The sequence below is a fragment of the Acromyrmex echinatior genome, chromosome 6 (assembly GCF_024713525.1).
Source record: "Acromyrmex echinatior isolate Ae372 chromosome 6, ASM2471352v2, whole genome shotgun sequence".
NCBI lineage: Eukaryota > Metazoa > Arthropoda > Insecta > Hymenoptera > Formicidae > Acromyrmex > Acromyrmex echinatior.
In genome coordinates, this window is record NC_141857.1 from 13867599 (window position 1) to 13879892 (window position 12294).

General features: G+C 38.6%; 1 protein-coding gene across 6 annotated transcripts in view; it reads left to right on the plus strand.

Moving 5' to 3' along the window:
- The window catches only part of LOC105154230 (uncharacterized), a 242674-nt gene that overhangs the window by 94766 nt on the left and 135614 nt on the right, over nt 1–12294 (plus strand). The window lies entirely within an intron of this gene.

A 12294-nucleotide genomic window follows, 5' to 3' on the forward strand; every position in this document is an offset into this window, starting at 1 on the left:
GAGAGAGAGAGAGGTTGCATATAGCATAAATGGTTTACGGATTACGGCGAACTGCAAATTTTGCAAAAGGATCACATTCGTGTTCTTTCGTTGAATTTATTATACGTCCGCAATCCTCACAAAATTTAATCACGCTGCAAACACTCTATGCCATTTTCCCATCGTAGGGTTTTATCGCGCGATGATGTTCGAAACACGCATTCCCGAAGAACGAACGTTTACATATTTCGCACCTGACGGTATTTACATCCTGCTGTTCGTAGGACAGCAACGTCTACTATTGTTGCAACGCGGACATTTATTCGAACAGTGAATGTTCCCTCTCCTTATGGTAACACACGAATGCAATATCCCTCCCCTCTACTTCCCACGACTGCGTACGATGTACTCTTACAAGAGGAAAGAATGTGTATATTTATACTTATGACTGCTGAATTTAATGTTAAATTTATGTAAATTCTGTGTTTTATGGATATGTTATGGTAATTTACTTTAAAGATGGCCAGATTGTTGCTGAAACGTCTAAATTATTTATAAATGTAATTATATATTAAATATCACAAAGAATATCTTGTGCTGTGGTTTTATGTTCTTCTTTTTGTTAATTTTTGAGAAGTATATAAACACAAATTGCTTCGTATAGTGCTTCACATACGCTGCTTCATTCGAGTCTCGTTGTGCGAAGCGACTATTTTGTGAGCAAACAACTGTTGTACTTCTGGATTTTCGTTCGACATTTTGGACTATTTATGTCGTACAATATTTCGCAGAAGAGGAATGGCCGAGCAAAAAGACATTAATATTCGGAGAAGTGAATCCGCGATTCTATTAAAATCTCAATCAGTTTGCGCAATGATGAGGATGTGGAAAAAAACGCTCGATTTCACATTATGTTATTGACAACATATGAACTTAATAACTTTCATACGAAGATGTGGGATTATAAAGAACAAACGAAGGAATTTTCCTCTTGTAAAATTAACTGGAAACAATGCTGATCGAATTTATTTCGATGCAGACTGATGGCAACAGTTTGTAGATAACAGGATCTCATGAAGGAGTATTTAAGCGGTGATAACAGAACTGAAATCAAACTCTTGTCAAGAAATATCCTAATCAATTTTATCACATCTTACGATGCAAAATCAATATTGTTAGCAAAGATATAAAGAAGAAAAATCTCATTTTATGGGAAATAGCAGCGGAGATCTTCGGGAAAAAGAGAAAACATCGGATATAATACCACTGGCGAAGAAACGAAAAATCTAATCAGTGGTAATTGTAATGCAGGAAACTACGTTCTTTGGATTGCAAAGCGTTGTAAAATATGTAAACATTTAAAACATTTAGAATCTCTGTCTGATAATGTCGATAAATGTGCACAATATTTAATTAAAGAAATTAAACTAAAACTGTCTGTAAATTATGTTAATCATAAAATCATAACATTAATGTTAAAAGATAATTACAACGAAATTGCACGTGCGTACACAAATTAACGACTTAATTTTTCTCGATTCGTATTTTAACATAATATTTGTAGAATTAATTTCATTACGTTATAACGAAATTTTTCATATAATTCTTACGAATCGAATTATAATTTGTGTCCAATTATTCTAAAACTTTTCATTTTATTTACTCAATTGAATTATGTATTTTCCTAATGAAGAATTTATATAAATACGTTCTTTTTATATAAATTCTTGTCTATTTTTTACTCGTAACCTTGCTCCCTTTTATAATACAATAGATACTCTTCCTCTGGTATTTCAGATTTAGATGTAATGTACATATTAAAAAAGTATAGAAATAATTTTTTCTTTGGAGTAATGCTCGAATCAACACAAGAGACCATGCCGTGACAGGAACGAATATATTCGTTCCTTTTTTTACTTTTTTTTTTTCAAGTAAGAGTCTCCTAGTCTCGAAAATTTAAAAAATCTCATTATAAATACTAAAAAAACATTTTCACTAAAACACATCACAGTCGGAGACACATAGGATCGTGCCAACAAAAAATGACTCTTATAAAACTATCTACTATTCGTGTCCTCTGTTCGTGCCTTGCCCTCTCCCCACGACAAAAAATACTACGATCCCAATCTCTCACTCACCTTTTTCCGGACTTCACCCTCCACTTTGTTGTAGGTTCTCTACCATTCACTTTTCTAATCATCTTGTGGGAAGTTATGGAGCATACCAATCAGATCTTTGTCAGCTATAGAGCGAACCAATAAGAACGATTCATTTAATTGCTCTATTGGCAGGAGTGGCGTGGAGGAGGTTTGTTTTGACCCAGGGGTGGCGTGGAGGGAGAATATTTTGACACGCCACACTTTCCCTATTACTACTTATATAATATTAAATATTATCAGTCCTGAGATATAAAAAATTCTCCAGTATATGAATTTTCTTATAAATTATTTATAGACTTTATTTGAATTTCTGAAATCTTTTAAGATCTTAAAGATTTTATGTAATTTTATGTAATCTCATATAAGATATTATAAAATTTGGTAATTATTCAAATTAAGGGACATCTCGGCGATGACTTTGATCTTGACATATGTTGTCACCTTGTGCCCTTGAGTAACTTCTGATAGGTTTTAAATGGCGGTCGATCTTCGTTAAAAAGTTATTAACAAAAAATGTTATAAAAATAACGTTTTATTTCTACTACATTTTTCAGAAATACTCAGAAATATTCAGGAAGTTTAATGGTATATAATAATCTTACCCTTTTTTTGCGAGAGGAGGAGAAAAATCTTCTCAAAGCCCGTCAATCCAAGATGCTCTCAAAAGAACTAATCGGATGACGAGAAGACGCTCAGAGACCGATCCTCTGCGGGGTTCGATGGGTCCGCTTCCTCCTCATAGGACATCATCGCCTATCTCGCTAAAAACTCCCCCTGTACCAGCACTATCGCAAGACTAATTGAGAGCATCCCGAGACCATCTACCCGACACTTTATTAAGGTGTTCCCAAGACATGGAGCATGAGCTCTTTTCCCAATTATCTGGTACCTTGCCTATAAAACCTAATCTAAAAACTAAAATTTTACCTAATTATAATTTATATACTCTATTTACGTGTCTCCGCTGTTCAGCTATCGGATCCTAAAGAAACAAAAAATCGCCCACCGCCTCTACAGAGTCTGAGTCGCTCGCGCTCTGGTTGCTCCTTTTTTCTCATCACGATTTCAAAAAAGTCCGTAAAGGCTGTCCATGATCGCGAGAAGTTCAGAACAGCTTTGACAACTACGCCATAATATCTATCAGACGTGTCCAGATTCAGAGTGTCGTAGAGTTGCCACACGCCAGTCATCCCAAGAGAGACAAAATAGCAGCGTGTGATCAGCTGTGTCGACCGCCCCTTACAATGCGCACATAATATGCGGCGAACCGGAGCGTCTTATTTCATACAGGCTTCAAAATGACCTGTGATGACCTAAGTCATGCGGTACGTGAGGCTTCTGTGTGCTCGGGTCTCTGAGGGAGTAAGTATTCCCTCCATCTTTCACGGAACTCTACCTTACAAATGAGGTCCCGTGCCTTCAGCAGGATAAAACCATCTCTTCGGATGATCCTTCTCTTGCGCAGGTCTGTACGCCTCAGGTGATCCACCACAAATCTGGAAGGTATCGCACTTGCCAGAATGGCAGCCTCGTGGGAGACGACATTCTTATGACTTTGAGTGACAGCCATCGCTGGAGTTGGTCCACCATAAAAGACCGGCGCCGGTTCCTGGCCATGATTTGCATCCAAATCGATGCCATAAAGGACCACTGACGTGATCACCGGGGCGTAGACCCGAAGCCTGCCTTCCCTCGGCCCACCAATATTGGCAGTGAGTCTGCCAATAATAGCGGCCATCCTTTGAACCTTAGGGAGGAGGAGGCAAAAATGATCCCGGAAGATCCATCTCGAATCCAAAACTAATTCTAGGTATTTCAAGGTGCCTCTCCCCTCTCCCAAAGGGCGCCTCAGGGACATCGTCGGCCATGAAAGCCTCCAATCACCTCCATCTTGCTGAACGATACCATGAGGCCCAGATCCTCAATGGCTCGATCACCGCCATCCCCAATTCCGCCCATACTACTGCCTCCTTAAGAGGGATCTGTCACAACAATGGATATCATCAATGTAGCATAAAGTGAAGCAGCTCCACCGAGGCATACCTTATATTCCATAAGATCCGTTCTAAGACCGAGCAGAACGCCATAAGTCATTGATGACTTCATGAGAGAGTTATCACGGTTTACATAACAGAGCGATCTGTCAAGCAGATAGTCGCCCAATATTTGCCTGAGATATTCCAAAATCCCCTTGAACTCCAGGGCTGAGTCGATAAGCCACGGAAGGGAATTAAATACCGTCCCTCTATATCTATCCGCACACTATCGTCAACTCACTCCCTCAGGCGCCAAATTGCATCTATTGTCGAGTGACCCTTCTGCCAAACTGGCTGTCCGAAAGATCGCCCATCGAGTCCAGATGAACATGCATAGGACTTTCTCAAAGAGCTTGCCTGCCTCATTTAGCAGGCAAATAGGCCTGCACAAAGAGGAGACAAGATCCGATTTGTTCGGTTTCTTGAGGAGGACCAGCCTCGTGACCACTTAGAAGGAAAGCGGCCCTTCTCGAAAAGAGCCAAACGTGCACGCCTACATATCGGCGAGTATATGCGTCGTTCCCTTGACAACCCATTCGGTTATACTATCCGGACCAGGCGTCCTTCAGACAGAATCCCAGCATAGGCCTCTCGGATCTCCGCGCCAGAAACCGCCAGGTCCTCTTTCTAGGCGATCGAGATGGGCTCATACCCAATGACCGGGTAAAGAGAGCCCGCACAATCTACTTCACCGTCCCTGTGGAGAGAGAACCTTCACTAAAGGGTACCCCACCTTATATGGATGGTAATGAATAGGCTCTCGGGGGCCTCCTCTTCTACTTCACGGATCGGACTCTTTGAGCGTGTCATTCACCATCCCAACGGTCCGCGGAGCCATCCTCCGCCAGAGGAGTCCAGACCTTCAATCAGCCTCCAAAAGATCATCATTTAACTTCCCCATCGCTCATCTAGGAAAATACTTCCTAGATGTCCTAATAAGGGGACCTGTCACCGATATACATCTGCATGAGTAAATTCCTATGGTCAGACTCTATCTCGGTTGCCACTCGCCAGTCACGGACGTGCCTAGCGGCACCAAGAGTGGTCTAAGATATGTCCATACAAGATCTGCCCCTCCCCTGCACCAGTATGACTGGACGAAGTCCTTATTGAGTAGCCAGAGCCATAGCCTGTCCGACCTCCAGTAAAATTTCCCCTCTAGGATTTTCATCGCTCTTATCCCACAAGCAGGAGCGTTGAAATCGCCCAGTATAAACGTAGGCCTGCCGGCGTATTTGGAGACACATGTCTCCAAGTCAGCCAGGCCCCGCTCAAACTCCTAAGTCATCCTATTTGGGGAGAAGTAGTAGCTGAAGACCACCACTTCCCCCCAATCTACTGTCACATAGCTCGCGCTACGCTCCAGTGCAGTGCACGGCAAATCGCAGCGCGACCATTGCCACGTGATGGCAGAAGTCAGAGACATGTCTAAGGACGAACACTATCTCCCGTCGGAAGGAATAGAATGGGGCTCGGATAAGGCTACGAATCTCAAATCTTCTTCCTCGTATATCTGTGCGATTAAGTCTTGCGCGAGCTTGAAATGATTAACGTTGATCTGGCTTATCCTAGCTATTGGGAGGTCAACGTCAATCATCTCCGGTTGGACAATAGCTCCCCGATCAGTCACTAATACTGTATTCGCGTTTTCCTTCCGCGAATCAGCCCCTTCGTTAAAAGGTATTCCGCTGAGCCCGCCCTGTGGTCAGTGCTTAGTCTGCGCGACACACAGACTGGACAGCGCGGTTTGGCTCTGCACCCCCAAAAGCCTTATGTCTTTCTCATCTTCAGTTAAAGCAGAGGAGGGACCTGTCTGCGCTACGACAGTTGGTCCGCGTATGGCCAATCGCCAAGCATCGGAAACACTGGAGGTGGCGCCTAACTAGAGGAAGGACACTGGCAGATGACCACCCCAGTCGCAGACGTCCCTCCCTCACAAGTTTTTCGGCAAGAGTGGAAGGACATTACCCATATCGAGAAAATAAGCTCTCGGAGGCCAGGTCCCTCATCGATGTCAGGTGGAAGAACATTAGAGTGGAGCACTCCGCCCCGTCTAGAACGCATGCTCCACCCTGATGTTCTCCCGCCTGACATCGATGAGGGACCTGGCCTCCAAGAGCTTATTTTCTCACCTTTCCATTGCTGACAGATTGTTCTGTCACATCCAGGAGTCGGATCTACTTTCGTACCGAACGGACTACGGAGATCTAATCCTTATCACGGAAGACCATCCTCAGTCTTGGTCCCTGATCCCTCGCCGGGAATTTTCACGAGGATATCGTCCGACTGGGCCTTTTTTTTTTTTTTTTTTTTGATAACGGAGGGGAAATGCCTGACGCATACCCCGAGCCTCGGGGGAGAGCCCGGGGTTATGTGGGGCTTGCACCCACTAAAATCCCTCCGAGTGTCCTTACCTGGCCTTGCATGAGGGACTCCCAGGAACGCGTGCAGCATACTTCTGGGAGTCCCTCAGGCCAGTCGGCTTATTGCCGACTTCTATTCCCGCCCGGGGATTTTTATGGCGTCGTCTGAGAGACGACGTGACCCCGGGCGGTGCTTGACACCTTCGACTTTATTCGGGCGCTGGGGGGACACCACCCCCTGCGTCCGACTGGGCCTTACGTATCCTCGTGTCCATAATTTCAAGCTCGGCAAAGTTGATCTTCTTCCTTGCCAAGTCTCTGATTTCAGCGTATCCTTATTGTGACTATCCTTACTGCGCATAATCAAAACGGCTGTCGCTCTAGGCGTCCGAATACGCTGGCATATCAGGGTGCGCCGGAGACCTGTACGGGATGAAGAGGCCGCGGGGATCGTGAGGGCTGAAGGACCAGCCCCTCGGTCCCCGGTGTCATCACCTCGTACACCCTCATCCATACCCGTAACAGCGGAACGCCTAGGAGGAGTGCCAGAAGGAACCTTTCTCTTGCGCTTCCTTTTCTTTCTCTTTTTCTTACTGTATCGGTCTGTCACTTCTGTTCAGGGCTCCTCTCTGTACAGCCTTTTCCTTGCGCGTCAAGGATGATTCCGTTATACGGATTAGGGACGTCCCGACGCGCAGGATCGTTGAACGCGGAGAAAAAAAATCTTCCTTCGGTCCGTCCTGATATCGGCTAACTCCTACAAAGCTGTACGATTTCCTTCTCGAATTCCTTTTCAGGGCGTCTGACTCTAATTGAGTTTGCCACAAGCTTTTGTATTGCCTGTTTTACAACGTGCACTCCCATGATGATGCGCCTTCTAAGGTTGCCCTTCATCGTGGAAGTGCACTGCTATGTCGCTCTCTCGACTACGACCGCCCTAAGGATCTGCGGAAAAAGAGATATGATCTCTTCCACGGCGGCCTTTTGGGTCAAACTCATCGGGTTATCAAGAGAGGACTCGACGATTTTCTTTTTCTTCTTCATTACCTTAGTTGAAGACCTACGCTTTACGATCCTCGCAAAGTCTTGTTGTTCTCGACGTCCATCCGCGAGACAGACATTCTTGAAAGGGACCGCAAATCAACAGCATTACTGTTCTTCGGCTTACGGCCCCTTTCTTCCGCACAGCATTGGATTGCGTCATACGAGGACTTGCCCGAGTACGGAGGAACATACATGGATTTGCCGAGATCGGCACCCGTCGTCCGTAAACATTTGGACCGTGTCCGCAACCGACATCGGAGAATTGTATGTCCCCCTCTTCTACCTTAATGTTTCCTTCGGTAGAATAGTGTCACTTATTATTTTGAGAACATCCACTCCAGCGTGCGAAAGGCGCGAAGACCCCACAATCGCATGGGCGGCAGTCCCCGAGAGGGTGCGCCCATCTCCAGCATGGTACATGGTTGGATTAGGGTTAGGTTATTATATACCCATGAGTATATTTTTATAAGTGGCGGTCGTCTTTTATTAAAAAGTTATTAACAAAAAAATTTTTTAAATAACGTTTTATTCCTACCACATTTTTCAGAAATACTAACAAATATTCGGAAAGTTTAATAGCATATAATAACTTAACTCTAACCTAGCTACGGTTAGGATTAGGTTATTATATGCCATTATACATGGGTATACATATAACTATATAATACGAGTATTTCCTGCTTCAAAATATGTTTGCTATACATGTACTGTAAGGGAATGAGAGTCATGGGAATGTGCGTCGCTTTACAGGGGGGAGGGTTGGTGATAGTCGTTTCGGCTGAAAGTTGTGCACCCTTTGCAGAGAGGAGGAGGATAAATAATATCTTTCACTTTCGAGTTTCACGTTCCTCTCCCCCGCGAAGAGACGTACGACTTTCACCTTCGACTCTGATCTCCCTACAGTGCATGAATAGCAAACATATTTTAAAGTAGGGAATTCTCGTGTTATACATGTATAGTTGAACTTTTTTTGTTAATAACTTTTTAACGAAGAATGACCGCTACCTAAAACCTGTCACTCAGAGCCATGACCTTGACAATAGAATTATTACAACATTAATAAAAAAATCGATAACTTAAGATCGGCTAAAATGGATACTCATAATGAAAATAGTAAAAATATTACTTATAATATTGCCATTACAAAAACCGCTTATTAGAGATTATCTCAAAGAATTTGTTCCGATTAAAATTAATAAAATTAGAGAGAATAATTCTATTGTTGCACATATAAATCATATAAATTTTAGTCTGGAGAAATTTGTTTTTGATATAAATTAAATAACATAAACAACAACTGGTTGATCAACCTTAGCAGTATTGATATTCCTGAGAATGCTAAATTTATATTGCAATTAGGTCAACGTTTTAATCTACCGAATAATATTACAAATAAAGAAAAAAAACAATAGAATACATCAAAATATCGAAAATAATTTATCTAAATTAATTGAAAGAATAAAGAATTCTATTAAAAAAGAGGTTATACATATTCTTAAAAATATAAAATTTAGTTTTTCATATAATTCGAATGCCATTTGATAAAAAAAGGGATCAAAGAATTTAATCAATTTGTTGCTGATCATCCTGATTTATTAATTATTAGAGCGGATAGGGGCAATACTACTGTAATATTAAATTTGAAGGATTATAATGATAAAATATACGAAATTTTGTCTGATAAAGATACATGATGTAAAAAAAGATTCTACTAGCAAATTGATGACGGAAATACGTACATTTTTGACACGTTGGAGAACTAAAGGGTATATCGATCAATCCACGTATAAAAAATTGTATATCGGAGATCTATCAAGGTCTTATGGGCTGCCTAAAGTGCATAAGGATGGTTATCTTTTAAGAATGATGTCAGTTGCATAAACAGTCCCTTCTTTAATTTGGCCACTTTTCTAAAAGACATTATTGATAAAAACATTTAAAAAAATTTTAGTTATATTAAAAGCAGTTTCGATCTTGTTAAAAAAATTAATGGTATGTCATTACAAGAAAATTATCAAATTGTTTCATTTGACATTACTTCTATGTATTCAAATATTCCTCACGATTTAGCTTTAAAAAGTCTTGGAAAGATGAGATTCGATATGCAACAACATGACAATACCGTTCCACGAGTTTAAAATAACTATTTCAATTATTCTAAAGTCTACTTTTTTTTTAATTTAATGATGAAATTTACGAACAAATATTCTGTCTGCTCATGGGATCTCCTGTCTCTCCAATTCCAGCGAATGTGGTAATACAAGATTTGGAATGTAGCATATTTAAGACACTAACCACACATATTCCACTCTATTATCGTTGTGGATGACATTATTATTGCTCTAAACAAGCATATTAACACAATCCTCTTTTAATTTTTATCACGAAAGAATTAAATTTACGATCGAATATGGCGATAATGGAGTAATAAATTTTCTTGACATGAAACTGTTAATCAAAAATGGGAGAATTATTTTTCACAATTATAGGAAGCCTACAAATTTTGGAAGATACTTAAATTTTTTTTTCTAATCATCCTGTTGAACACAAAAGGGAGTGTAATTGGGCGATTAAACAGAATTCTATTCCTTTCTCATCCAAAATTTCATGAGAATAATATCATTTCTCTAATTAATATTCTCCAAAATAATGAATACCTATTCGAATTTTTATTTATAACTATTATTTATAACAGGATCAAGGATTGTCTTTCAATTTTGAAAATATCAAGGAACACAAAGATATTCCCAACTCGGATTCCTCCAGGATTGCTAAAAAGTATTTTATTATTTCTTACTTCAATAAAATATCTGAAAAATTTAAATCTATTATAAAAAAATTTGACTTCAATATAGCTTACAAACTAATGAATTGTATGAATTATTTCATTAAAACAGGCAAAGACAAAATTATAATAAAAAAGAAGAACAAATGTTATTTATAAAATTAACTGTCATAATTGCAATTATTCTTATGTTGGGAAACTAAAGGAAATTAAAGACGCGTTTAAAAGAACACATAAACGATTTCAAAAAACCTACAATTCTTTGTCTGTTATCTTTCATCACAACTTGATCACGATCATACGATTGGAATAATATTAGCATTCTTTACTCAGAACAATCTTATTATAAAAGGATGGTCTCCGAGATGATACATATTAAACGACAGAAAAAGGTTTAAACAAACATAGATACAGAACGCTTTTCTAAAATCTCCCTACCTACAATCATAGAAAAAAGCCCCTCTACCCACATATACATTTATTCTCTCCACTATCATTCCCTCTCCTTTCCTTTCACAATATATAAATACTGTTGCGAGTTATGGTCTTCCAAAATTTTTGTCAGCAGTGATTCTTACCATTTGTTCAAATTGTTCTGTTTTTTTAAATTGTGTTACTTACTCCGAGTTACATTTGCGAGGACTTGCGTCAAAAAATATGTGGTGAGCGAGTATGAATTTATATTGATTTTCATGAATAATTATTGTATTGTTTAAAATTTAAATTATTTAGTAATTATTTAATAATTTAACGCTTTCTTTTCTTTTAAATAGAATCTGGAAATTCCGTATTTTCACCTGATGCCACTCTTTTCTTCCTTTAAAAAGGAATCAGATTATTTATCAGAAGCGTTAAAATTTTTGATTAATTTCATTTTCTGAACTTCATCTTATTCGATTAACTCGTACCATAAGCGATTGGAAAATTCTTTTATCATCTTATTGACTAGTGATCATTATTCTAATCAATCATTTCTAATTTTATGTATATTTTCTATTTGTCATCTTGATACTGTTTTACCATCTTTTGACTACCGATTTTTGCTTAATTAATTAATTTTTTGTATTTCTTTATTTGTCATCTTGATGTACTGATGATGGCCAAGTCTTGAAACGTCTACGTTCTTATATGATAATTTTAAATATATGACTTTGGTTTTAACATCTATTGTGGCTGTTTGTTTCCTATTATTTATATTTTGTATTTTTGAGCCACCTTAAAACATTTAAATTTTATTTCTTATAAGACATGTACAGATTTTCTATAAAAATCTTAAACCGATTAAGGTTTCACAAGATCTTTTCCTATAATTGTCAAAAGATATTATTTTCAGAACTCGAAAGATTTTATATGTTCTCATACAAAGAATAAGATCACTACTAATAAGATCTTACAAGAACTTATTATATTACTTATAAATATTTATTAATATTAAGAATTTTTGGTAGGGTATATTGTCGTATCTAACAAAAACTTGATTTATTAACTATTATTTACTATTTTTAAGACAAATGGACTATATTAGTAAAAATAATATAAAATTGTCAAATATTCTTACAAATTCAATAACAATATAACAATAAACGGACAAATAAGAGTTGATTTTTTTTAAATATGAACATATAAACATTAATAAGAGTTAAATACATACATAATAGAATCTAAAAATATTATTACATGTTTTGTCTCTTATATTGAGCCATCTTCAGATATTATCCTCCTCTCGCTTTTTTTACTATTAATTACCATTGTCAAAGAGATAAAAAACATAATGTAATGTGTTTCAATTTATGTGATCTTGATGACATGGAACATGTCCGATACTCATAAACGATTAAATGGTCGATTGTTCATTATAGATTCAACATATTTCTTATTTGATAATACTATTTATAAACAGAATTTCGGTACGTTCATGGGATCTCCGT